The sequence below is a fragment of the Mercenaria mercenaria genome, chromosome 2 (genome assembly GCF_021730395.1).
Source record: "Mercenaria mercenaria strain notata chromosome 2, MADL_Memer_1, whole genome shotgun sequence".
Taxonomy (NCBI): Eukaryota; Metazoa; Mollusca; class Bivalvia; order Venerida; family Veneridae; genus Mercenaria; species Mercenaria mercenaria.
Window position 1 is genome coordinate 83,736,694 of NC_069362.1, and position 27,574 is coordinate 83,764,267.

The 27,574-nt window shown below is 35.4% G+C and overlaps 1 long non-coding RNA gene across 1 annotated transcript; it reads left to right on the forward strand.

The window, feature by feature from the left end:
- The first annotated feature begins 387 nt into the window (after positions 1-387).
- LOC123538543 (uncharacterized) lies at positions 388-5,544 on the forward strand. The gene is made up of 4 exons (XR_008369919.1): positions 388-1,305; positions 2,257-2,375; positions 2,894-3,036; positions 3,813-5,544. It is a non-coding gene; the product is annotated as an uncharacterized LOC123538543 (long non-coding RNA).
- The last annotated feature ends 22,030 nt before the right edge of the window (positions 5,545-27,574 follow it).

A 27,574-nucleotide genomic window follows, 5' to 3' on the forward strand; every position in this document is an offset into this window, starting at 1 on the left:
AAATAATACAGTTTTGTCTGGAACATACTGCCGTCAGTATATAACGAGGTGTTTTACAAAGGTACCTTAAAATGTTACGTTCAATAATCGAGTAAACATGGCCTTTTAAGTTCCAGTGCCGATGTTTGAATGTGTAATAATTTCGGATAGGCAGTGGCGGTTCGGCAGTGTCTACGATTACGGTACCGTAATCCTAGCCTCCGATTCTAGGATTACGGAAGTTCCGTATTCCTAGACAACCCTTTAAGTATAGGCTAGGATAGTCGAACTAATCCGACGTATACAGTTTGTTTTATATTGTGACTGTCAAACTGTAACTGCAAAAGTGAGAAATTAAAAAGCAGCCACTCAGCGACAGTAAGCTTGTCTAAGGCTAGGATTACGGAAGTATTTAAGAGGCATCAAATATCTGTTAAGACATGCATAAATGATGTTGTAAACTTACTTATTTCACTTACTGGTACTGATGATAAACCTGAACTGAAAATGAGGGTTTTTTTACCTGTAACTTTTTTATTTCTGCAAATTGGTATCAATGGTTGGTATCAAAATAAAGCTTAATCTTTGCTGAAAACTTTACGTAATTCAAAGGGCTTGGTTCACTAATGTACATAAATGGCACCGAATTTAGCCATATTATACATTACTTATTCTACATTGATACATATGCTGTTCGTAACAAGTAAACACAATGCTTCATATATAAGTAATAAACTTTGAAAAATAATGTGTTGTTGCGTTTATATATTACTCCAAACATGCCCCACTTTACAAAAAAAATGTGAATTTTCCATGAAATTTGAGACTTTATTTATGATTTTCGCCTTGGCGGCATCCTTTGCCAGTCTGAATATCTTAACCACTACTTCGTACATTAAAAACCAACAAAAAGTGCAAAAATCATCGCTGGTGAGCAATGCCGCCATATTCAAAAACGAAAAAAACGTCCGTCTCAGAGACACATTTTTATCCGAAATATACACAAGCCTCGATTTCGGTAAAATGACGTTGAAGTTGACGTCACTTAATTAGATATTTGTTTTCATTAATTTGTTTTTCAGGCAACAGCCATTAGAGCTAGTGTTAAAATCAATAATATCGGATGAAGATTTTTAAGTTTAAACGTTTCAACATTTAGTGAAATATCACAAACCTAATGAGTGAATTAGCGAATTGTTTCCCTTTGAAATCAACACGCCATTATCGGTGGATACATGTCTGAAACTGGGTCAGAGAATACATGCAGTTATTGCTCTGAATATACGTGGATATTTAAAGTGCATGGCGGATTTAATAATTGTTATGGTAAGTGTTAATTTTCATTATAAATTTATTCGTTATTGGAGGCAAAACAAAATGGACAGACCGCTTCGTTTGTTGACTTATCGAAGATACAACTTTGCAGCGAAAAATAGCAGTGTTGACATTTCGATTCGACTGTATGCTGTCAAATACTTTTAATATCTTTCCTGTGTATTTGTAAGTTTTCATGATGGCAGAATATACTTGTAGCCAAGACAGTCGGGCATCTACTATGTTAAGTAGGCCTACATTCTGTATGAAACTTTCTATCTAGAAATTGTAAAGAGGTAAATGAACTGATGAACAGGAATGGGATATTCCAGAAAATATCCACCCCCCCCACTGTGGAAGCAGTTTCTTCGGAGAAAATTACCCCCCCCCCCCCCCACTCCTGGAGACATTTTACCCCCCCACCCCACCCACCTCTCCCCCTTCCACAGCCCGGTTACCTGAAAATTTCCCCCTCCCCTTCCTCCCAATAGGATCCCTCCAAATACCCCCCTCCCCTCCTCTTGGGTTATTTCAGAAAATATTCCCCCTCTCCCTTCCAGTCACCCCGGTTACCTCAAATACCCCCTTCCCCTTCCTCCCAATAGGATCGTCCAAATACCCACCCCCCTCCCCTCCTCTCGGGTTGTACCAAAAAAACTGCTTCCACAGGGAGGGGGTGGATATTTTCAGATGTGAACAATTTAATAATTACATGGTCATTATGCACAGTGGAATCTATGAAAATTGAAAATTATAGTACAATAACACAGGAAAAGTGGTGTTTTAAATTGTCACTTTTTGTTGTAATTATAGCAACTAAAATAAACCTGAAAATTTCTTAAAAATTCTACATGCAAATTACAATAAAAACTACTTTTTTCATTCTCACTACTGCCATTACTGGTAGACAGCATGCTGATAGGCTACTAAATAAGTGAGAAATTCTTTTTTTATATTTTTCAGGATAACCTCCAGCAGTAAGAAATATAAAGGCTCACTGCAGTTTTGAGTGCTCAACAAGTATTGACCCCATACTATGCTCAGCAAGTAGGGCCCTTGTATTTCTGTGAATCCTCATGCAGGTATAAGATTTTGAAGTTAGTGTTTACATTCATATCAGTGTCAGTATCCTCAAATGCACTTTTGCAATATCAGTTTTAACTATGAAATTCCATATATCACTAAATTAAATTCCATAGTCTTCAAACAAATCATGACTCTATGAATAAAAGCTTCAGGCCTGCAGTGCACATTTTACATTGGAATTATAGTGACACCTTTGCAGAAATTTTGTCAGGTAAAATTATCTAAAGGAAGTTATGTTTTGTTAAGACTTGATTTTACTAATTTCTATTGGTTTTTTTTCACTGAACTTTCTGTAAATCCCTGAAATTGGGTTGAAAATACTGCATTGCTTTATAATAAAGATGCTATATCATAAGCACTGTGAATTGGAATTCAATTAAATTTTGATATATACAAGTTAATGTTAAGCAATATCTATAAGAAAGGATGAACTGTTTGGTCAGTGTTGATTCACTCCATTTTGATGAGAATTTAATACATCTCTTATAAACTGTTCTTGTTTTTGTATGAAAAGTACAGTACTGCTGTTGGAAGAGGAGCAAACAGTGTGGTATCTATGGTCCACCATAACTTCAAGCATCATGGCTATGGAGAAAAGAATGTTTCATTACATATGGACAATTATAGTGGACAAAATAAGAAAAGTGTTGTAATAAGGTAAGAATTCCCAATAAATAAAGAAATATTTATTAAGCACACAGAATTCTGTCTCCCCCAGGAGACATATTGTTTTTGCCCTGTCCATCCGTCCGTCCTTCCGTCCGTCCGTCCGTACATCACACTTCATTTCCGAGCAATAACTGGAGAACCATTTGACCTAAAACCTTCAAACTTCATAGGGTTGTAGGGCTGCTGGAGTAGACGACCCCTATTGTTTTTGGGGCCACTCCGTCAAAGGTCAAGGTCACAGGGGCCTGAACATTGAAAACCATTTCCGATCAATAACTAGAGAACCACTTGACCCAGAATGTTGAAACTTCATAGGATGATTGGCCATGAAGAGTAGATGACCCCTATTGATTTTGGGGTCACTCCGTCAAAGGTCAAGGTCACAGGGGCCTGAACATTTAAAACCATTTCCGATCAATAACTAGAGAACCACTTGACCCAGAATGTTGAAACTTCATAGGATGATTGGTCATAAAGAGTAGATGACCCCCTATTGATTTTGGGGTCACTCCGTCAAAGGTCAAGGTCACAGGGGCCTGAACATTGAAAACCATTTCCGATCAATAACTAGAGAACCACTTCACCCAGAATGTTGAAACTTCATAGGATGATTGGTCTAAATAATAATAGATAATAATGATAAAATTCTAAAATGTTATTTAATGTAATTATGTGTGGAATGCCTTTTGGAATGCTGTTGTTCAGGATTGATGAAAAGGTTATGTGTTCTTTGTCTTAAATATTTGATACATTTATCATTACAGAATGTCTTCTGCATGACCTGGTATAGATAGTATTCTTGAAGGATTATAACTTCAACACAGAGACGGAGATTAATATTTTTAGGCAGGGGGTGGGCATGACAGGCAAATTCACCAACCGAATTACCATTCCTGAGCTGGATGCCAGTCGACAGTGGTACCTGTATAATGAAATAGCGCCCCTTTGCAGCAACAGCAGTGTATGCTCAAAACCAGCAGTGTCAAAGCCATTAAAATTGATAATTCAAGTCATTTAAAACAAAGAATGAATGGAAAAAAGTGTTTAACATTTAAAGTAATACAGAGAAAGAGCTCTGAAATTTTGATTAATTTGAAAGTGTTTTTGATTTTTTGAAGATGTACTAGACCCAAATTCCATATATTTGAAAAAGAACAAATGATACGTATAGTTTATGTAAACATTGAATTAACAACTTTATGGTATCAACAGTACTATGCATTTGTTAAATATTGACTCACTATATACATGTAAGGCTGAACACAGTATAAATGTGAAATTCCTCTAAAACACTGGAAGATTTTTCAACAATAATTGTAACATATATGGTAGTAATGTACATTTTTTTCATTACGACAGTTGGGATTATATAGATCTACAAATATTTTCTGCTGTATTCAAACTGCATGTAATCATTTCTGTCGGCAGTATCATGTTTATTTTCCCTTTTCATGAACAATTAATTTAACCTTTCTTGAAAGCACAATATATGTATAATTTGTAAAACATACATTGGATTATTGTGGAAACAATTTAGTTTTTGTATGCCTAATTATATGTTATTGCCGTTAGTATCATCTAACTCTTTTAATATGATCAAGACATTTAATAAGACAGTTTTCTTAAACTATTACTGTGTGTTAAATGAGATTATGTAGTATTATGTTTACGGAATTAACTGCGTAACCATGCAAACATTTTTCTGTTGTTCTATATTATGTCTTGTAAAAAACATTGTTTGAAGAACACTTTTCAGTGGTGCATTTTTTTAAAATTTTTACATGTAATGGTAAATGCTGAAAGTGTTCTACAAAAACTTAGCAAAAACGTCATTGTTGTCTCATTGAAGCATATACTGCAACTCCATTGTAACCATAGCAACAGAAATATATTGTATTATTTATGAATTATGATCTTCACAAACAAATTACATATGTTATTTTTCTTAAAGAATGACCTAAATTGGTTTTATTCCATAAAAAACAGACATAGCAAATATTCTCATTTTTATCTCCGTTTCCATGGCAACCATATATTTTTTTGCCTCAAATTATAGGCGTTGCTTAGGGTTATATCTTAGCATATCTGAATATTAATTATACGGTCTGATGTAATTGTTATAAGAGATTTTCGTGTTTCCATAAAGAAAATCAATCGGTTGCCATGGCAACAGCACAATTTCAAATGAATTAAAATATGAGATTTTGCATTCTGAGTTGTTGATCATTCATTATAATAATATTTCAACAACATTTGATGTTGTGCCATTTTAACCTATAAGTGAACCAAGCCCTTTATATTTAGTAAGCAAACTCACACGAAGTGAGGCCCTGAAAAGGGTTTGTAAAATAGGGACTGTATTAACGTTGACCAAAGAAGTATAAAATGCACAGAATGGCAGTTGGTTGTAATCTCGCGTGATCTCGTGTCAGAGCGTGAATCGGCGTTATCTTAGTAAAAACAAACATCGGCGAGCATGGAGTTACAATTTGTAAACTACATTTAAAATACATGTTAGCTTCTAAAACAACATTAATGTGAAATAGTCTTAAGACACAAAGTACACGTTTCTTACCATCAAAAGAATCATGGTCATACGCTGATAATTAATTTACCGATAAATAATTGCTTTCGCATATAAAATGGTTCGCGGAGAACGTGTCACTTCCGGTAAACGAGATCTCATTCAATTGTCACGTTTTTATGCCTTTCAAGTTGCCGATCTATTTATTTTTTATAGCTCTTTGCGTTGAACGATGATAAATTCGACCACTTTGTCATTTACAAAATTTTCTTTGTATTATTATATTGAAACTTTCTCAAAAAGCTGCAACAGTCATTCCTAATCAAGTAATGAAAAGTGACCCAATGTCAGACCTTCGTGTTTCGACAGTGAGCATGCGCAAAAAACACCCTCTTCCCCAGTAATTTTGGATATAAATTCTATATCACTATAGTAAATCTATTTATAAAGCACACATTGATTGCTAATTTCACAAAATGTTTAATCCCAGTAAAGCAGATGACTTTCATATTATTTTAAAAATGTAAGGGTAGTGCGGTTTAAGCACGATGGGACACATGCTGTTGGGCACCATGGGACAGTGTTCTGGGAAAAAAAAAAGTTATTAAATTGGTAGATTTGTGCGTACAGACGTAGAAAACTTGACCTATCAGTTGAGTTTTTTGAAACGTCAACCCATGACAATCAAGGCTTCAATGTCTTTTTATACCAGACGGCAAGTTCAAGCTGATGATATGGAATATGATGATAATTATATTGTAATGATATTTCTTCAGCCAAACAATAAAGGAGGCACTGCAAGAGCTGAAAAACAGCTGAAGTTTGACCTCGACCTAACTCACTATTTCTCAGCAAAGGCATGAATATTGTTTGCATGCCATTACTGGATAAGTCAATCATTTATGAGAAATCAGTTAATACATTAAGTTTAGAAGTTTATAAACATATGTGTGTTCATTTGATACTGTTGTATAGGAGAGATCGCCATGACATCACGCATTAATACCTGTTTATCATTGTTTCTTTTGTCAGGTGTAACACAGGTGTATAGATCTAAATATAATACCAGTAATTAATGCCTTTTTAGCTCACCTGAGCGTGAGTCTTTGTGATTGCTCGTCGTCCAACTCTGTCGTCTGTCAACATTTAGCTTGTGTTTGTGATAGAGGCTGTATTTTTCAACTGATCTTCATGAAATTTGGTGGGAATGATTGCCTTGATGAAGTCTAGGTCGATTTTGAATATGGGTCATCTTGGATCAAAACCTAGGTCACTAGGTCAAATTATAGAAAAATCTTGTGTATGCAATAATGACTGTATTTTTCAATTGATTTTCATGAAGTATGCTCAGAATGATTACCTTGATAAAATCTAGGTTGAATTTGAATATTGGTCCTCTTGGGTCAGAAAGTAGGTCAGTAGGTCAAATCAAAGAAAAACCTTTTGTATGCGATAGAGGCTGTATTTCTCAATTGATCTTCATGAAATTTGGTCAGAATGATTGCCTTGATGAAATCTAGGGTAAGTTAGAATATGGGTCAATCTAGGATCAAAAAGTAGGTCACTAGGTCAAATCAAATATAATTCTTGCGTATGCAATAGCTGTAATTTTCATCAACTGATCTTCATGAAATTTGGTCAGAATGATTTCCTTGATAAAATCTAGGTCAAGTTCGAATATGGGCCATCTGGGGTCAAAAAGTAGGTCACTAGGTCAAATCAAAGAAAAACCTTATGTATGTGATAGAGGCTGTATTTTTCAATTGATCTTCATAAACTTATGTCAGTACGATAGCCTTAGTGACATCTAGGTTTAGTTTGAATATGGGTCATTTGAGGTAAAAAAGCTAGGTCAAATCAAAGAAAAACATTAATTTATGTATGCGATAGAGACTGTGTTTTTCAGTTGGTCTTCATGAAATTTGCTCAGAATGATTGCCTTGACAAAATCTAGGTCGAGTTTGAATACGGATCATTTGGGGTCAAAAAGTAGGTCAATAGGTCAAATCAAAGAAAAATAGAATATTTTGTTTCCATGAAATCACTAGGTCAAACATGTTTACACTGTTATGGTGCGTTTCTCAGGTGAGCGACCTAGGGCCATCTTGGCCCTCTTGTTTAGTTTTCAAGAATCATTATTTTCAGTGTCAGATGCATGTAGTATACATGTGTATAGATACTATACCAGTAATTAATGTTGCCTTTTTTAGTTTTCTAGAGTCATTATTTTCAGTGTCACATGCACAGTATACAGTATAGATACAATACCAGTAATTAATGTTGCCTTTTTAGTTTCAAGAGTCAGTATTTTCAGTGTCAGATGCACAGTATATATAGCCCTGTTTTTGCTTTACAGAGATGTTTCTGTGCACTTTCCACAAGTGAAGTGATAGTTAAAAAGAAAAGGAAAAAAAGGAATGTTGTGACTCTCGACAAAAATGAAAACGATGTGGTTCTAGATTTCTTTAATAATTGTGACCATGTTACTCTGAATAAACTAATAGGTTACAAGTCCCACCTGTTTAAACATTATGACTACAGCAGGTGTATGACATCATCTAGAGAAGACAGATTCTGTGATATGGAAGACTTTTTGAATAAAACTGGAATCACAGAAGACAAATTAAAAGAAATGGCATATGCAGTCCTATTATTTAAGAATGTGGAGAATACTTCAACAGGAATGAAGTTTTTTTATCCAAAATTTGATAGGAAGAACATAGAGGTATATTTTTGTTTACTATTATGCAAACTAACATGATCATGATCAGCATTTTTTCAGTATTTTTAGCTCTCCTAAGCACTAAGTGCACATGGTGAGCTTTCAGAATTGTTGGAAGTCCTTTCATCGATCTGTTCACACTTTCATCCACAGATTCATTACAGAACATTTTCAAAACCACCAAGTCAATTTTAACGAAACATCACAGGTAAATGCCTTGGGTGGTCCCCATTCAGATTCCTTCTAATCTAGGTCATCCATGCAAAATTAAATTCTAGTTGTCATAGGGAAGAAAGTCAAACGTCCTCTGAGAAACTACTGGCTTTATTTTAAAATATTTGCACAGAAATGTCTCTTTGACTGCAGTCTGCAAAATACCTTTGGATTGTTCTGTTCTTAAAAGATCATAGCTGTAAGTTTAGCAGGGCTAGTTTTTCCACTATGAAAGAAGGATTTGATTTACTGACCTTTAACCTTTATTCATAGACTGGCATGTAAACAGAAAATAAATCTACCAAAAAACCCGCAACCATCAGACATTTCAAGGCTTTGATTAATATATTGTTGTTAAAGGCATGTACTCTGTATCTTCTACATGTATATACCAATTCATGATTACCTCCCCTGATTTTAATAAAAATGGATTTATCTCAGTAAGTATTTATAGGACTCATTTGTAAATTTCATTATTGTCATTAGTTGGACTGAGACAATCAGGGCAGATAATTATGTCTCCCACCACACAGTGGTGTGGGAGACATATTGATTTACTCCAGTCTGTGTGTGTGTCTGTCACAAAGCTTGTCCGCACTCTTAAGTGGAACATTTCTCATCCGATTTTCACCAAACTTGAACAAAATGTGTTCGACCATGAGACCTCGGCCAAGTTCGATAACTAGCCAAATCGGTCCAGGCATCTTGGAGGTATGGCCCTTGAATTACCAAAAATCGGCCTTTTTAGCTCACCTGTCACATAGTGACAAGGTGAGCTTTTGTGATCACCCTTCGTCCGTCGTCCGTCGTGTGTCCGTGCGTCCGTCCATCAACAATTTCTTGTCTGCACGATAGTGGTTTCATTTATGATTTTATTTTAACCAAACTTGCACACAACTTGTATCACCATAAGATCTCGGTTCCTTTCTTGAACTGGCCAGATCCCATTATGGGTTCCAGAGTTATGGCCCCTGAAAGGGCCAAAATCAGCTATTTTGACCTTGTCTGCGCAATAGCAGCTTTTTTTATGATTTGATTTTTACCAAACTGGCACACAACTTGTATCACCATAAGATCTTGGTTCCTTTCTTGAACTGGCCAGATCCCATTATGGGTTCCAGAGTTATGGCCCCTGAAAGGGCCAGAATTAGCTTTTTGACCTTGTCTGACAATAGCAGCTTCATTTATGATTTGATTTTAACCAAACTTGCACACAACTTGTATCACTATAAGATCTTGATTCCTTTCTTGAACTGCTAGATCCATTATGGGTTCCAGAGTTATGGCCCCTGAAAGGGCCAGAATTAGCTATTTGACCTTGTCTGCACAATAGCAGCTTCATTTATGATTTGAATTTAATCAAACTTGCACAAAACTTGTGTTGCCATAAGATCTCAGTTCCTTTGTTGAACCGGCCAGATCCCATAATGGGTTCCAGAGTTATGGCCCCTGAAAGGGCCAAAATTAGTATTTTGCCCTTGTCTGCACAATAGCAACTTCATTTATGATTTGATTTTAACCAAACTTGCACACAACTTGTATCACCACAAGATCTTGGTTCCTTTCTTGAACTGGCCAGATTCCATCATGGGTTCCAGAGTTATGGCCCCTTGAAGGTCCAAAATTGGCTATTTTGGCTTTTGCAGCCATATAGAGACTTCATTTATGGTTTTATTTGATACAAACTTCCAAAATATCTTCAACAACAATAAATCTTGGATTCCATGACAAATCAGATCAATCGTAGGTTCCAGAGTTATTTTATATCTGATTACCTCCCTGATTGTAGTCAAAATGGATTTATATCAGTAAGTACTTATAGACTTATTTGAAATTTCATTATTATCATTAGTTGGACTGAGTCAATCAGGGTAGATAACTGTGGACTGATTTTATGTCAAATTACCTCCCTTTATTTCAATTAAAATGGGTATATCTCCGTAACTAATGAAGATACTGATCTGAAATTTCATTCTGTCAACAGATTTATTTGGCAGATCCTTCTTTTGTTCACTTACAATAATTTTCTTTTTAATTACTTCCCTTTTACGTTAATATAAATAGCTTATTTTTAGTAACTTTTTTATTATTGGCCGTAGGGAAAAACCGAGACCACTTTTCTGTGGTACAACATGGATGGTACCTCCAATTTTTAGGTGTATTTTGACATATCTGTACCTTGTAAGAATTTTTTTTTCTTTTTGGTTAAATTTCTTTCCCTTTTTTGTTCCTGTCCTTTGGACTTAGATATTTTTTCTGAGGACCTTCTTGTCCTCAAGTGCAATGATAACAGGTGAGCGATATAGGGCCATCATGGCCCTCTTGTTACTCTTGTCCGCACTCTAATTCAAACATTTCTCATCCAATCCTCACCAAACTTGAACAAAATGTGTTTGACCATGAGACCTCAGCCAAGTTCGATAACTAGCCAAATCGGTCCAGGCATTTTGGAGTTACGGCCCTTGAATTACTGAAAAATCTGCATTTTTACTCTTGTCCTCTCTCTAAGTCGAACATTTCTCATCCGAACTTCACCAAACTTGAACAAAATGTGTTTGGCCATAAGACCTTAGCCAAGTTCGATAACTAGCCAAATCCGCCCAGGCTTTTTTGATTTATGGCCCTTGAATTACTGATTGGATCCACTCGTCCAGACCATCTAATTGGATCCACTCATCTAAGCCATCTAGAGACACTACACATTTTTCATAGGGGCAGTTGTGGGAGACATGCGCTTTTCTCAAAAGCATCTCTAGTTATTGACTGATTTTGTGTCAAATTACCTCCCTTTGTTTCAAACTAAAATGGGTGTATTTCAGTAACCAATGAAGATACTGATTTGAAATATCATTTATGCCATCAGATGGACTCAGACAATCAGGTTAGACTTTTGACTGAATTTATGACAAATTACCTCCCTTTATTTTATGTAAATGAATTACCTCAGAGCAGAATCTAATGAGATTGGTTCTAAATGTTATTTAAGTCTTCCAGGGTAAGAAATAATCATGCTTGTACAAAAATGCAGCATTTGAGCCTAGGACCTTTAAACTTGATTTATGGAGATTGGCCCTGACTAGTATGTGACCCATATGTTAAAAGGGACTGTTACAAGAAAATATTTATCCTGATGATTTTTGATGTGTATGTCTATGTCATCTATGTCAAAACTTGATCTATCATTAAGAGCAATGGTACTTGGTTGAGCAATATAAGGCAATCATAGCCCTCTTGTTTATTAAGTGAGACTTTTCGGAAATTATTTTTGTGTCAAAAAATGAATACAAGTCAGGGGTTATGCTTTTAGAACATCAGTAAGTTAATTTTTAACATGACTGACCATGTTTAAAGCATAAAAACTGCAGTTTTGCAACTTTTTGTTAAAAAGTTGAAACACATATTCTCCAAGGCCATAAAAACATTTAGGGTCAGGCCAAAAATTTAGGGTAGATCAGGATACCGGAAACAAACATTTTTTTTATGCCTATAATTGTCTATACATCATTGACATTTATGCGATCATTATGTTGTTTTGCAGTGTAGTTGTAGGTGCCTTTCAGTAGGGGACTTTGTATTGCATGGCAAAACTTCATTCACTTCTTCAAGCTAAGTATATTTATTACATACACGTTTCTATTCCTCATTAAGTTACACTGGTACCGGAAACGTCAATATTTTTCCATACACTTGACGCCTGAATTTCATATCGTGTGCGTGACGTAATTCAGTGTTTGTTCTTGCACTATTTTTTTCTATTTAGTTCAGTATTGTCAATCCTATTCAGGCTATTTTAACAAATTTATGATATTTACGTTATATTTATACGTGTAGATGTGATGTAATAAAAAGGTTTATTATCTTTGCATCGGGAAATATGCACTCTTTCTTCAGCGGAAGAATATTGCGCTCCTAAAGTCACGCAATATTTCCGCTGAGAACTCGTGCATATTTCCCGATACAAAGCTAATAAGCTATAAATATTAAATGTTCACTTCTGCATAAAAAAATCTAAGTTGGGCTACCTGGATAGAAAATTTTTCATATTTTCGAATGAAATCTTACATGCAATTAGACCAGTTCTGAACCTCTATTATCAATTGAATGGCATAATTTGAAGTAAAGCCCCATGTAAGCACAGCTATAAAGTGTTCACACAGGTGTATGAATAGCATGAACACAGTTCATCATTCTTGGCTGAAAAAGGCAATGACCAAAAACATACTACAAAACAATTTACATGCACTTTTCTTTTGCTATAATTATGTGAAATCATGTAATTTTGATGGCACATGCCAGCATCTTATGTATGGACAGCATTATTATTTATACATTATTTATGAATATATCCCAGGATATTTTTGTGAAAAAGCCACTACGTGGAATCCATAATTATACCCCCACAAAACAAAGTTTGGGGGGTATATAGGGGTGAGTTTGTCGGTCGGTCTGTAGGTCCGTTGGTTGTCATGGTTTCCGGATGATAACTCAAGAAAGGCTTGACCAATTTAAATAATTTTTGGTACACAGGTATAACATCAGGAAATACAGGTCAAGTTTGGCTTGTGGTCAAAGGTCAAGGTCACACTGACTCGAAACAGTTAAACGGTTTCCAGATGATAAATTGAGAACCCTTTGGGCTAAGATCATTATTTTTGTAATTTTCAACTTACTTACTTTTTACTTATTTAAAATTACAAAGGGGTAAACCCCAAAACAAAAAACACAAGATGAAAATTATGTAAAATCATGTTGACAAATATATCAGCTATACAGTATAGTCAGTCTACATGAAAATCCGTTGAAGCTCCCTACTTTTTTTGGATCCCTTATTTACACAAAAATCCCATTTTAAAGCTCGTTCCGCTGCTTTTAGTTTAACGTTTTTATTCAAAAAGTATTTCTTTCTTTTGGCTTTTTTGTCTTACTGTAATAATAAACCATGTACAAAGGTATATTGCCCTTAGTATACGAGAACTGTGTTTTGGTCTATCAAGAATTCCGGAGACGTGACCAAAAGAACTATTCAGTAAACACTACAAAGGTTCGATTATAAATACTTACGATTTTTCTACTCCTTTTACTAAACTATTTTACCACACAATATAATAAAAGAAAACCGTTCAACTTTAGGCATAATTGAAAAAAAAATGTTTGCAGGAGAAAATATTATTTATTTGGAATGTAATGGAACTAAATGTTAATTTACTAACAAATACACTTTGAGGTATTGTGATCAGGTATGCGAAGCATTGCGGTTTCTGTTGGATAAATAATTACACAGGTATCATAGTAATTATGATTAAGAGAGCATTAGAAAGTATACCATGTTTCTAGCATTATCTTGTGCAGAGAAGCTAAAATATCTTAATAAAACCCATTTTATTCTTATTGCAAAGTGGTGGCATGTCTGGATGTTTAATCAATACGGCAAACACGGAAGCTTATAAACTACGGAACATTAAACAGAATGCACATTTGTAATCCATGTCAGAAAAATTACTTGGCATCATCGAGACAATGCTCATCCTCCAATCAAAATGCAAGATCAACATATAAATGAAGTACGTCACCACAAACATCTAGACATCATTGTTTCACATGATCTTCGCAGGTCTATCCATATAGAATATATAAAATGTAAAGCATGGAAAAGAATAAATATCATGATAAAAACTAAAATTTCAGCTCGATAGAAAGTCACTCAAGATCGTATACACATCATTCATACGACAAATTTTAGAGCATGGTGATATTTTTGACAACTGTACACAACTTGAAAAACAGGAGTTAGAACAAATCCGTCACGAAGCTGCAAGAATTGTAACAGGGACCACGAAACCTGTATCAATTAACAAACTTATGGATGAAGTTGGATGTGAATCTTTAAAGAACAGGCGCTACAAACATAAGCTTATACTCTTTTATAAAATGAGAAATAACCTTACTCCTGATTTCCGCTCAAATCTAGTGCCTTCAACAATTGGTAGCAAGCACAGGTATCCACTTAGGAACGCAAATGACACACAGAACATATTCACTTATACAGATCATTTTTATAAATAATTTCTTCCATCAGTTATTAGGAATCATAACGCCCTTCCTGATAACATTCTAAACGCAGACACGTTAACATCCTTTAAACGTCTGTCAATCAGTAACATACCAACTGTCCCTGCTTTTCTTTCTTTCAGGAGATCGCAAACTGAAAATATTTCATACAAGACCTCGCACTATTGCAGCTCTTTGTCTTTCGATTTATATGACAACTCTCGTTATGCGGAAAAATAGAAAACTTCACAATTTTTCATTTGTCGGAGGTATACAGACTACAGAATAGAACTATTGAATACTATTTCACAGTATTGCAACCCTACACTTGATGTCATTCTACTAGGAAATAATTCACTTTCCTTAGAAACCAATGTCGCAATATTTAGAGCGGTTCAACCCTATATCAGATAGTCCAAACGTTTTACGTAATGATACAAATTGTGATTCGGTTTACAAATTACATTCTGGTGCGTTTCATAAAGTGTCATAATTTCTATCTAGAAACTTCAATTAGAATACAGTTAGTAACAAACATCAACAAAATCAACCTAAGTGTTTTTTGTTGACCCTCGTGCTTCTGTCCTTTTTTCCTATCTTGTATTCATATGATTACCTTTAGATTTTCCGCTCTTCATTCTCTAATCCTTTTTTCGGGTACATTAGCCCATCTGGTTATAGTTACAATACATGCAGTGCTCATGTGTATTGAGGGGCATGTTCTAATCTCGGGCCCGGCCTGGCCGGCTGGCCTGGCGGGCCCTGGCCCGATGACCCCAATTTTCGCCCGAGCCGGGCAGGCCAGGCCAGGCAGGCCATAGATTTCAATTTCGTAAAAGGTGAAAGTGATTTTTATAGCAATTTTTAAATCTGACTTTTGGAATAAGTTTGGTATTTCAGACATTATTAAATATTTTGAACTCTCACTCTGTAAATTTTTACACTGGGAATAGCCTGTAGCTAAATAACTATTATGTCTAATTTAAAGGCGATGCCTGATTAATTGTTATGACTATTATCAGGGGATCTTCACCTCAATTGAACTCTCGATGGTGGCTTGGTTTTCCCCCAAATTGAATAAGCTAACTAGTTTATTATTTTGTCTATTGGGATTATTTAGTATTGTATGAATTATTGAAACTAGCACTCAAGAAATTCCATATGCTTCCGTAAAAAAATCGGTGCCCAAACTAAATAAAAATATAAATATTGAAAACCAAATAAAATTATAAACAAATTACATTTCTTTACTGCAGGTAGTACATGCAGATAAAGTTGTGTGACTAACGTTCAGTACCAATCTCGGGACTGTAAGTTCAAAAACCGTGACTGTTTGACCATTTTCATTATATTTTTTTTTAAATTTCCTCTGTAAACTTGGGAATGCAGGAAAATTGTCACTTATCGTGATTTTTGTTCATTTATTAAATGAAATACACAAGTATTTGACATTCTTTACATAAAATTTTATTCCCATAAATGTTGTAGAACAAACCAGTATCAATAAAAGGGACTTTATATTGATTTAATGAAAACAATCTGAATTAAAATCGAACCATGGTAACATGTGTGAAAGCCGCAGAATTATCACTACCCCACTGTGTCTTTGGGGTAAACTTTAATTGCATGTTATTTTGGTCAATTTAGATATTTTAAGGTTACAAATATGGTGTAAAATAAAAGAGTGGACCTGTCATTACTAACGGAAAACAACTTTCAATTTCTAAAATAATGCAATCTCCGTTCTAGAATCTGGGATGTATGGTGGGGGAAGCAATATAAAAATTTGTAGTTTAGGTTATACATATACTGAATATTTTTGTAAAATTGTTTTTATATGATATAAAGTATGTGGAAAAAAATCCTACAAAGTTTTGTGAAACGGTCAAGAGCATATTTTGCATTAAATATATCCTTAGAAATTTACATAAACACAATGCCCATTATTTTTTGTGAAAGACAAATATCAATAATCTAAATGCCAACACCCTGAAAATGAGTTAGAGGTCCCACAATGATATTATTTTTATTTACTCTCCATAAATTGAACATCAGATTAACTAACCAAAACATTAAAAGTTCAACTGAACAGTTAGAAGGTCAGCTAAGGTTTGTAGGGACACAATTGTAATTAAAATTTCCCAAAGAGATGCATGCAAATATTCAGTTATATTTGCAGAGGTAGCTTATCAATGAAATTGCCATTAGTTTTAAAATAAGTGTTAAAGTTGACTTTAAATAATTTGATCACAGAAAAAAAATGGGTAGTTATCATTTAGTTACCCAAATTTTCTTCATTTGCAAATTGTATTTCAAATAAGATGAATGATGGCAAATTTAAATGATTCTCCAGGGGATGGTTTTCATTTTTTTTGACATGCAGCAAGTAAACAACGCAGGTTAATACTGCCTGCTTTGTAATTGTTTATTTAGATTTCATGCCATTCATTTCTCTATGTACATTAAAATTGGCTGGCCTGGCGGGCCCGGGCCCCGGCCAGTCGAAAATTGGGCTCATGGGGCCCAGGAGGCAGGCCAGGCCGGGCAGGCCGGGCCCAGAGATTAGAAATCCCGTATGAGGCACAACTATCATATATGTAAGCTGTATTTTTTATATAAATTCTACGACTCTAATGATTTTATCTTCATACAAATACATTACTATTCTTTGTATTTTCCCTTTTAGAGTTAAGGGTTAACAACAATACAGTAAAGTTATTTCATTTTCTTTTATTCCTTTATTGCTTAACTACATCATTGATTTACCACTAAATTTTCCTTTTTTCTTTATTATTTAATTACTTTTCTTACTTTGTAAACAGTCGTGCCATGAATGCTTATTTTGTAAATCTTTATGAAGGGAAAGGACAACCGTAAGCTAATTAGCTTTCTGTCCAATTCCCTTATCACAGTTAGTGTTTCTATTTAGTAATGACTTGAACAAAAATTGTTTTAAGCAACCAGCGTCTGCGTGTACTGTATTGAGAAATGAGTAACTCAATAAAACTATTCTACAAGTTTTTTTTACAAAGGGCACTACAAGTGGTCATATTTGCATGCATGTATTCAATAACTTATAATGGTATCAGAGAGACATCCTTCTGCTAGGGAGTAGGGGGAGGAGTTTGCTATCACTTGATTGACATTGTTTTAAAAACACTACATTCCTCCCGGCCAAGATTTGAAATTAGCCAGAATAAAGAATGTTATACTAATCAATTCCCCAACAGCAGTTTTCATTGTTTCCAAACATTAACCGAGTTTACAAGTGTTTGTCTTCAGGGAGTGTCTGCCCAGAAAACGAGAGTTTTATTTTGTAGCAATGATATGCCCCTAATTGCTTTTTGTCTTATTCAACGTTAATTTTTCAATGGCTGATTTAAAGTTTGGGTTTCCCGATAGCAAGTACTGTCTACACGTGTTCATAAATTACTTTTATTGTTTCTAAGATTGTGAATGAGATGGCATTTCATTAAATTTAAAATAAATTATATGCCCGTTGATACAAAATGAATTTGCAATGAAGGTCAGATATTTTATTTAAAACAATAATGTAAATCCAGTAACAAAACAGTGTAAGCATATGAATGGCATGTATTATTTCAATGCACTGTTGCATGTATAATTCATGGTGAATTAATTTTATTGTTAATTTCCTTTTACATTCTTTGGTTTTTTTTTTCACAACGTTCATTTTAAATGGTAAGATTATTGATTAGACTTTTAAATTCCAATTTTGAATGCAGCTTTTAAATGATAGTTATGATTAAACACTTTTAATTCCAATTTCGAATACAGCTCTGCTTTGAATTATAGGGATTATTTGCCGCTATTTAGTACTCTGACACACATAATTCTTTTAAGTAATCGGTGGTTTTTCGTTTTTGTGTTCGTGGTAATACGGATCGCCGAGTCGTTGCTTGGTGTGATGGGGTTTTCGTGCCTGGTTTTCTTCTCGAATTGGGATGATACGGACGTATCATGGGTTGGCGTTGGTTTTCTCGTTGTTTGGCTCATTTTTCGACGTTCGACACGTTTAAAGAACGAAGAGTTTCGAGTTATTTGTTTTTCCTCGCGTTCGGCGGTTACCATTGACCTTTTGTCTTGATTACTCTTTAGGGTATTGGATCGTAGGGGTCGAAAATTTGTTGTGTTTGTCTTGTTTTCCCACACACTGTCACCAATTTTAATTTCATTTTTCTCGTGTTTCTCCGTGTATCAGCATAGTCTTTCATTTTCTGCTTCGATTTTCTGTCATTTTCTCTTGCGTTTTTGTGTTTTTTCGATTTCTTTTGCCTTGTAAGAATGGAATTTTAATGTTTTTTGGTCTTCCATAAAATAGGTCAGGGGTTTTTTTCGGATGTCGTTCCGTGCGGTGTCGATCTGTAATTTCTCAGAAAAGCATACATGTCTTTTTTCAATCAGAATGATGGACATGGGAAAACTCTGATTGTTTTGCCCATTGTTTTCATGAAGCGTTCACATTTTAGATTTGCCTGCGGCCACGCGGAGTTATTTTTTTGTGTTTGAAACCCATTGCTTAGCAAATCTTGAACTGGTGTGAATTCATGGGACTTCCCTTGTCTGACTTTTCATTTTTGGAATCCCTGTTCTGAGAAAATTTGGGCTAGCAAGGAATCACTGTGTTGCCTGTGAAATTGAATTAAGTACTTCAACGAACGGGAAACGTGAGTATTATCCATTAGACGAGTAAATACTTTCCATCTGGAAATGGTCCACAAAGTCCCAAATAACTACCCGAAAGCATTTTTTTGGCATTTCACTTCATTTGCAGCGGTTTTTGAGTCTTTTTATTTTTTTGCTGCTAGACACGGAATGAAAATTTTGCATTTTGCTTCTATAATTGATCCATGCCTGGGAAATACACTTTCTTCTTATAATGTTTGGTTTAACAATTCCTGTGACCCTCATGAGTAATGATATCACTTTATCTTGTAATTGCCCAGGGATAAACAATCCTGGACTCATGCAGCAGAATTTCACCATTTTGAAGATTTACTACGACAGCTCGTTTTTGCAGGTGACGGGTATCATTTATTTTGTTTTTGTTGGGTTATTCCAGTTTCCAGATTTGACATATTTAATGGCCATTTGGAGGTCAACGTTGGGATGTTGCTTGAATTATTTATTCATGTTCATGGTACAGGGGCATATGATATGCAGGAATTAACATATTCCTCTGCCACACTTGGTTTGTTTGGGGTTTTCCTTGTTGGGTGTCTGCTCAAGAAATCGACATGTTTGAATCTCCCCTTTTATGTATGACGTTTTTTAAGTGTATGATAATAGTCGCATTCTCCAGCGTTCAAGTCTTGCTGATCCAATTTTGACTTTGGATTACTGTAGATATTTTCAATGAATTTTGCGTAGTGATCACAGTGAAATTATGTCCAATAAATTAAAATGCCAATGTTCTACACTCCAAACTAGTGCCAAATTCTCTCTTTTTGTGAGAATAGGAATTTCTTTCAACGTTTTGTCAATGACTGCTTGCTATAGCCACAAAATTTTCCTTCTTGTAGCATTATTGCGGTACTCCAACGGGACTTGCATCTGTGATGATCTGTGTTTCCTTATTAGGATCAAGTTGGTCATGACAGTATCCACTGCTGGAATCGATTTCAGCTTAAGGAATGCTTCTTCTTGTTCATTTTGCCCTGGGCATTTGCGTTTTTCTTTATCAGGCGTCTTAGAGGCTCTGCAATTGTGCTGTAATTTTGAATGAAGCGGGGACACATAATTTGTCATAGCTAAAAAACTTCTCACTCTGGCACATTCTTGGGTGGTGGTGTGTTCTTGATGGTTTCGACCCTTTTTTGGGTCTGCCGACATGCGTCTTCACCAAATACATATCCAAGAACTCTAATTTGTTCTGGTTGGAAATTTAATTTCTTTTTTTTTTAGGTAATGTTCATTTGTTGTAGTCGCTTTAAGACTGCTTCAAGCCTTCTGTCATTTCTCTGTTTGGTTTCTAGCATATTCGATTTTGTCATCCGAAATATTTTCACCATCTAATCCCTCTAGAGTCGTACTTAAAGCGTTTTGAAAATTTCCGCAGCGCTATTATTCCAAAGCTTAGGGTTTGTATCTTCTCAGTCCAATATGTGTTGGTGAATGTCGTAATGTTTCGTGATTGTTCTGATAGTTCCAGCTGGTGATATCCCCGATTCAAGTTAATTTTTGAGAAACACTTTAGCACCCCTTAAGTCCACGGTATATCATCAATTGTGGAATTATATGTCTTGTGGTTTTATTGCTTGATTAGGGCAATCTCTGTCAACAACAATCCTTATTTGGTTTGTTTTTGCATTTTGGGCTTCGGAGCCACCATTATCGGTGATACCCAATCTGTCGGACCATTACTTTCTCATGATGTCTAATTTTCAAACCTTTGGAGCTCATCTTCAACTTGTTTTTCTCAGGTGAAAAGGTATGCGTCTGTGCGGGTGGGTGAAGGTTGCACATTTTGTCAACATACAACTTTACTTCAGTGTCTTTCATTTTTCCCAAAACCCTTGAAGGCAGATCCCTATTTATCGCAAAGTTCATCGACTTATTCTGTGTTATGACACTTATTTCAGGAATAACTGGAGATAAACAATGTCAAATAAGATAACAAGTTGCCACTTTTCCTTTTGCCAATATACTGGAGCTGTAGTGATCTTGTGTTTGGTTTCAATTGTCGCTGGAACTTTCTAATAAGTTACTTTATTAGCACATAAAGCATATCTTTCGTGTCTACCTTACTGAGAGTCACTTTGTTTTTTAGCTTGCTGTATGTCCTTTCATCAATTACATTTATAGACGACCTGTGTCTATCAATGCCTTGCAGACTGACCGTTTATTTGGATGGTCAAATTAGGTCTTGATGACTGCAACGATTCACTGAAAAATCCAAATATGCTATTTTCATTTTCACTTTCGCTTCTAGTTTCACTTTCAGTTTCGCTTTGAGAGTTTCATCATCCATTTTGTTTACATTTTTCCTACGATTTCTCTGCTTGGACCTGCACTTTTTCAAAATGACCTTTCTTTTTGCTGTATGTGCAGTCTTTCCCTCCGCCGGACATTTTCCTGATTGTGTGGGTATTGTATCCACAATGTTTGCATGTTGCCCTTTTTCTGGTCGGATAAGGTTGTGTTTGTTGATGCTGACTTGTGTTTCGATTTCTGCATTCACTGCATCTTTCTTTGAATTGTTTCAATTTTGGACGCTTGTAGATCCGATAGTTCCAGGGCAGTGCTTCCTTTATCAGATTGTCCAACGTAGATCATCTCGTAAAGCTTTTTACGTAAACCCTGTGGAGGGAAACCTTGAATGATTTGTGATTTTATTTCTTTGTCCGTGTTAGGAAATCGCAATTTCTGCTTAATGCTCAATCGCGTGTGAAAATGTCTATGTTTTCGCTCGAGTCCTTTCTTTGCCCGTCGAAATTGAAGATTTCATACTCCGTGCACTTTTTTGGTGCGAAATATTCAGTCAGTTTTGTTTTTGCGGTTTCATTAAACGTCCCGGTGTCTTGCAATGTATCAAATATGTCGTTTACGTCTTCCCTGCATAGTTTAGAAATAATGCACGTTGTCGCGTTTTGTTTTGATATTCATTCCAATCCCTAAAATTTTCAAAACGGTTTGTCCATTTTTTTTCCCCCTTGTGTCTATGCCAGGCTCGTTTCACTAAATGCGGGAAAAACTGGTAATCCTTGTGCCATATTTATTGTCTAAATATCTGTGTTATTGATAAATGACAGTTATTGTTACAAAGATGTCCAAAAAAGTGTTCTAAACTTTTAAGTTCTGTTATATGTGTAAACTAAATTCCAGCGTTTTTTGAAGTACAATTTTATTGCAATTTATTGTAGTCAACTTTTTTTATCCTCGTCGCATTTTTACTGTATTGAGAAAAGAGTAATCAATAAAACTATTCTAAAAGTTTATTTATAAGGCACTACAAGTGGTCATATTGCATGATGTATTCAACTAACTTATATTGGTATCAAAAGAGACATCCTTCTGCTAGGGAGTAGTGGGAGGAGCTGCTATCACTTGTTTTGACATTGTATTTAACAACACTAAAATTTCCCTCCCGGCCAAGATTTAAAATTTTAGCAGAATAAAAAAATGTTTATAGAGGGCATACATTATTTGTGGATGGAATTGAGATATTTTATTCCATTCCATTCCATTCAATATTCATTCTTTTCCATTCCATTCCAAAACTTATGATTTGTTTACATCTTAAGGTCATACCTCGTTGCCTCATTGCCAAAGTTCAACTTAGGTTTGACTGTTAGCTAGACAGTCTCCAGGATATGACTTGCAGAAAATCTGGCAGTTAAATGTTATTGCTATATTTGAAATTATTCAATGGCTTGTTTTAGTTGTTTGCCAGGAATAACAATTAGTTTCCCTTTTTAGAGTCTTATTTTATTTAATTAAGGTGGAAGGAGAGCGGGTGGGATGGGGGGGGGGGATAGGCACTGATATCAGAATGAATTAGTTGTCTTGACTTGCTTTGAAACATATGGACGGTTATTTTTCTGATATTGGCACTTGGATTAAGCCCTGCAAATAGGTCGGAAATCATTGGTACATATTAAATTACTCAAATCTTTGTCAACATTTTCAAAGGAGAAGTTTTAAAAAAAATATACAGATTTTGATACATTTTTTAAAGTTATACCAGTTTAATGGTATGTTTTATTAATAGGGGGGGGGGGGGGGGGGGTGTTGTTAACATTCAAACTCAAAACTTTTCATAACATACCACACCCAAAATGCGGACTGAGTAAAGTGAGTTTGGGACAATTGTTGTTAAGCTCCAGCGCGTGTAATTCTTGGCAGTGTTACAAATTTTCACTGGCACTGACTTTAACTTCCTGTCTGAAGTGAACATGGTCTGAACGGCATGTTTAATCTCTGGCCTGGCCTGGCCCGGCCTGGCCCGGCCTGGCCTGGCCCCATGAGCCCAATTTTCGATGGGCCGGGCCAGGCCAGGCCAGGCCAGGCCCGATTTTATTGTACATAGAGAAATGAATGGCATGAAATCTAAATTACAATTACAATGCAGGCGTATTAACCTGCGTTGTTTACTTGCTGCATGTCAAACAAAATGAGAAACAGTCCCCTGGAGAATCATTAATTAGCCATCATTCTTCTTATTTGAAATACAGATTTGCACTGAAGAAAATGGTGTAACTAAATGGGTAACTACCATTTTTTTTCTGTGATCAAATTATTTTAAGTCAACTTTAACACTTCGTTTTAAAATATTGGCTATTTTCATTGATAAGCTTACCTGCTGCAATATAACTGAATTTTTGATGCTTCTCTTTGGGAATGTAATTACAAGTTGTGTCCCTACTATCTTAGCTGACCTTCTAACTGTTCAGTGAACTTTTAATGTGTTTGGTTTAGTCTAGTTAATCCTGATGTTCAATTTATGGATTGTGGAATAAAAATAATATCATTGTGGGACCTCTAACTCTTTTGTCAGGGTGTGGCATTTTAGATCTTCGGGATATTTGTCTTGCACAAAAAATAATGTGCATTGTGTTTATGTTAATTTCTAAGTGATATATTTAATGTGCTAAAATATGCTCTTGAGCCTGTTTCACAAACTTTGTAGGAGTTTTTTCCACTTACTTATATCAATATAAAAACAATTTTTCAAAAATATTCTTATATGTATAACCTAAAACTACCAAAATTTCTATTATTGCTTCCCCGACACCATACTATCCCAGATTATAGAACGGACGATTGCATTATTTTAGAAATTGAAAGTGGTTTTCGGTAGTATGACAGGTGCCACTCTTATTTTACACACATATTTGTAACCTGAAAAAATCATCTAAATTGACCAAAATAACATGCAATTAAAGTTTACCAATGACACAGTGGCGTAGTGATAAGTTCTTGCGGCTTTCACACATGTGGGGGGGGGGCTACCATGGTGTTCGATTTTCAATTCAGATTGTTTTCATTAAATCAATATAATGTCATTTTATGATACTGGTTTTGTTTCTTACAACATTTTATGGTAAAACTTGTATGTAGAAGCATGGTCAAATACTTGTGTATTTATTCTATAAAGGAACAATATATCACGATAAGTGACTATTTTCTGCATTCTAAGTTTACAGATGGAAATTTAAAAAAAAATGATAATGAAAATGGTCAAACAGGTCACGGTTTCGTACTTACATTTCCCGAGATTGGTTAGTGAACGTGTAGTAGCACAACTTTATCTGCATGTACTTACCTGGCAGTAAAAGAAATGTAGTTTGTTTATAATTTTATTTGGTTTTAATATTTATATTTTTATTTATGTTTGGCACGAATTTTTTTTTTTTTACGGAAGCATATGGGATTATTCTTGAAGTGCTTAGTTCAATATTTCATACATTACTAAATAATTCCTCAATAGCAAAATAATATAACTTAGTTAGCTTATTCAATTTGGGAAAAACCAAGCACCAGTCGAGAAGGTCAATGAGGTGAAGATCCCCTGATAAAAGTCATAACAATTAATCAGGCTTCGCCCTTTAAATTAGACATAATCGTTATGTTAGCTACAGGCTTTATTTCCCAGGTGTATAATTTTACAGAGTTGAGAGTTCAAAATGATTTATATAATGTCTGAAAATATCCAAACTTTTTCCAAAAGTTCTGATTTTTAAGGTTGCTCATAAAAAATCACTTTCACCTTTTACGAAATTGATAATCTATGCCGGCCTGGCATGGCCTGGCCGGCTCGGTGCGAAAATTGAGGCTCATCGGGCCAGGCCAGGCCAGGCCAAGGGCCGGGGCCAGGCCAGGCAGAGATTAGAACATGCCGGTTGAACCACACAGGTACCTAGAGTTTAGAATAAAAAGGTTATTTAACTTTGTACTGTACAATACGAGATATAGGTGGACACGTACCACTGAGATAATCCATACTGAGCTCGCCTAGCGGGTCGTCCAATATGGTTTTCTCAGCCTGGGTATATATAGCCGGCACCATGGCGTCCAACTTCGGATCGGGAGGTCGAATGGTTCGAGCCCCATGGGGATCGTTCGTCCGGGGGGTTGTTTGTCATGGGACTCGTTCCAAATTGGCGGTTCGTGTGCCGCGTGCTAGTTAAATGAATGGTTACCGACTCCTATCCGCCCTGGCGCCTGGCATAGTTGGTGGGTTTGGGAGGTAATTGGGTACGCACAATAAAAGGTGTTCTCATTAAGACCAAATTGGCTGGCCCTTTCAATAGGGGGTGACACTATAATAAACAAGACCTTTACTTTTACCTTTTATATTCCGTATTGAACAAGAACAATGATTAAATAAACCTAATAAAGTTGTATTTAGAAAAATGATACCTCAGCTTTTTTTTTTAGAGAAGGGCACCATCTAGGTATGGAAGTGGAATCTAACAAAATAAAAGGCCCCATCACATCTGTCAAGAGCTTATGCATCCCTAAGAATATTGATGTAACACAGAGGGAAAATGTGTTGAATCTGCACTTTTTTCAACAAAAATGCCATTACAAAGTTCCTACTACATCCTGCCATTGTTTGCATTACTTTCGTACTATCACACTCCAAATACGTCATATAAGATGAAAATACGTATTGGTTTAGTTAGTAAATGTATTACCATGCTCTTATATTTGCCACCCGGTCCAGTATCACTGATATGGGGGAGAAAGGGGTTATAGATTGTTTTTAGGAGATCAACATAAAGGTGCATTTTCTGAACATATTTAAAATTTTGTATAAATTTATTTTTAAAGTTGAGAAACAAAATACAAAAGCACATAAAGGCAAAGTTTTTTAATGTTTATATGTCGAAAAATGAGATCATAGCAGTCTCCGAGGTATCCCCTGGCCACTAATAACTCATGAAGTTCATCACCAAACTAATCCATTTTATTTACTGCAGTAGCTGCCAGATTTTAGCAGATATTTTCCATTCAAAACATTTTGCATTCATTTCCAAGGTCAAGTTATATACTGTTTTATTTCAGTACTGTAGTGGTAATTTAATTTGAACCCAAGTTAATTACCGAATTACTGGTTACTTAATTAGAAAAAAAAAATTTATGGGCCAGTTGTGTAGCCCCACACGTAAACTGAATGAGGGGCTTCCTAAATATGTGAATGTGAGTGAGGTCAAGAACTGGTTAGTTTGTATTTCCATCCAGGTGATTCAGTGACTGACCCTGGATAAAAGATATTAGTTGATATTTGTTCCCTGTTGCTGATCAACTATACATTGTACATATGGTCAGAGGAAGTAGTATTTATAATGTACTGCTAGGATTGTTGAGTGAAAGAAAAATGGAAGATTACATAAGTGAATTGTGTTGTACTCTTAACGTTGAATTTCAACAGGCTCTGGTAACAGGCTTGTTCTAATCTCTGGCCTGGCCTGGCCCGGACTGGCTGGCCTGGCATGGCCCGATGAGCCCAATTTTCGACTAAGCCGGGCCAGGCCAGGCCAGGCCAGGGCCATAAATTTTCAATTTTCGTAAAGGTGTAAAGTGATTTTTATAGCAATCTTTAAAATCTGACTTTTGGGAATAAGTTTGGATATTTCTAGACAGTATATAAATTCATTTTTGAACTCTACTCTTGTAAAATTAAACACCTGGGGATAAGCTGTTGCTAACATAACTATTATGTCTAATTTAAAGGTGATGCTGATTAATTGTTATGAATTTTATCAGGGGTTCTCCACCCTCAATTGACTCTTGACTGGTGGCTTGTTTTCCCCCAATATGAAATAAGCTAACTAAGTTTATTATTTTGTCTATGAGGATTATTTAGTATTGTCCTGAAATTATTGAAACTTAGCACTCAAGAATAATTCCATATGCTTCGTAAAAAAATCGGTGCCCAAACATTAATTAAAATATAAATATTGAAAACCAAATAAATTAAACATTTCTTTACTGACAGGGTTGTACATGCAGATAAAGTTGTGCTGACAAAACATTTTCAGCTACCAATCTCG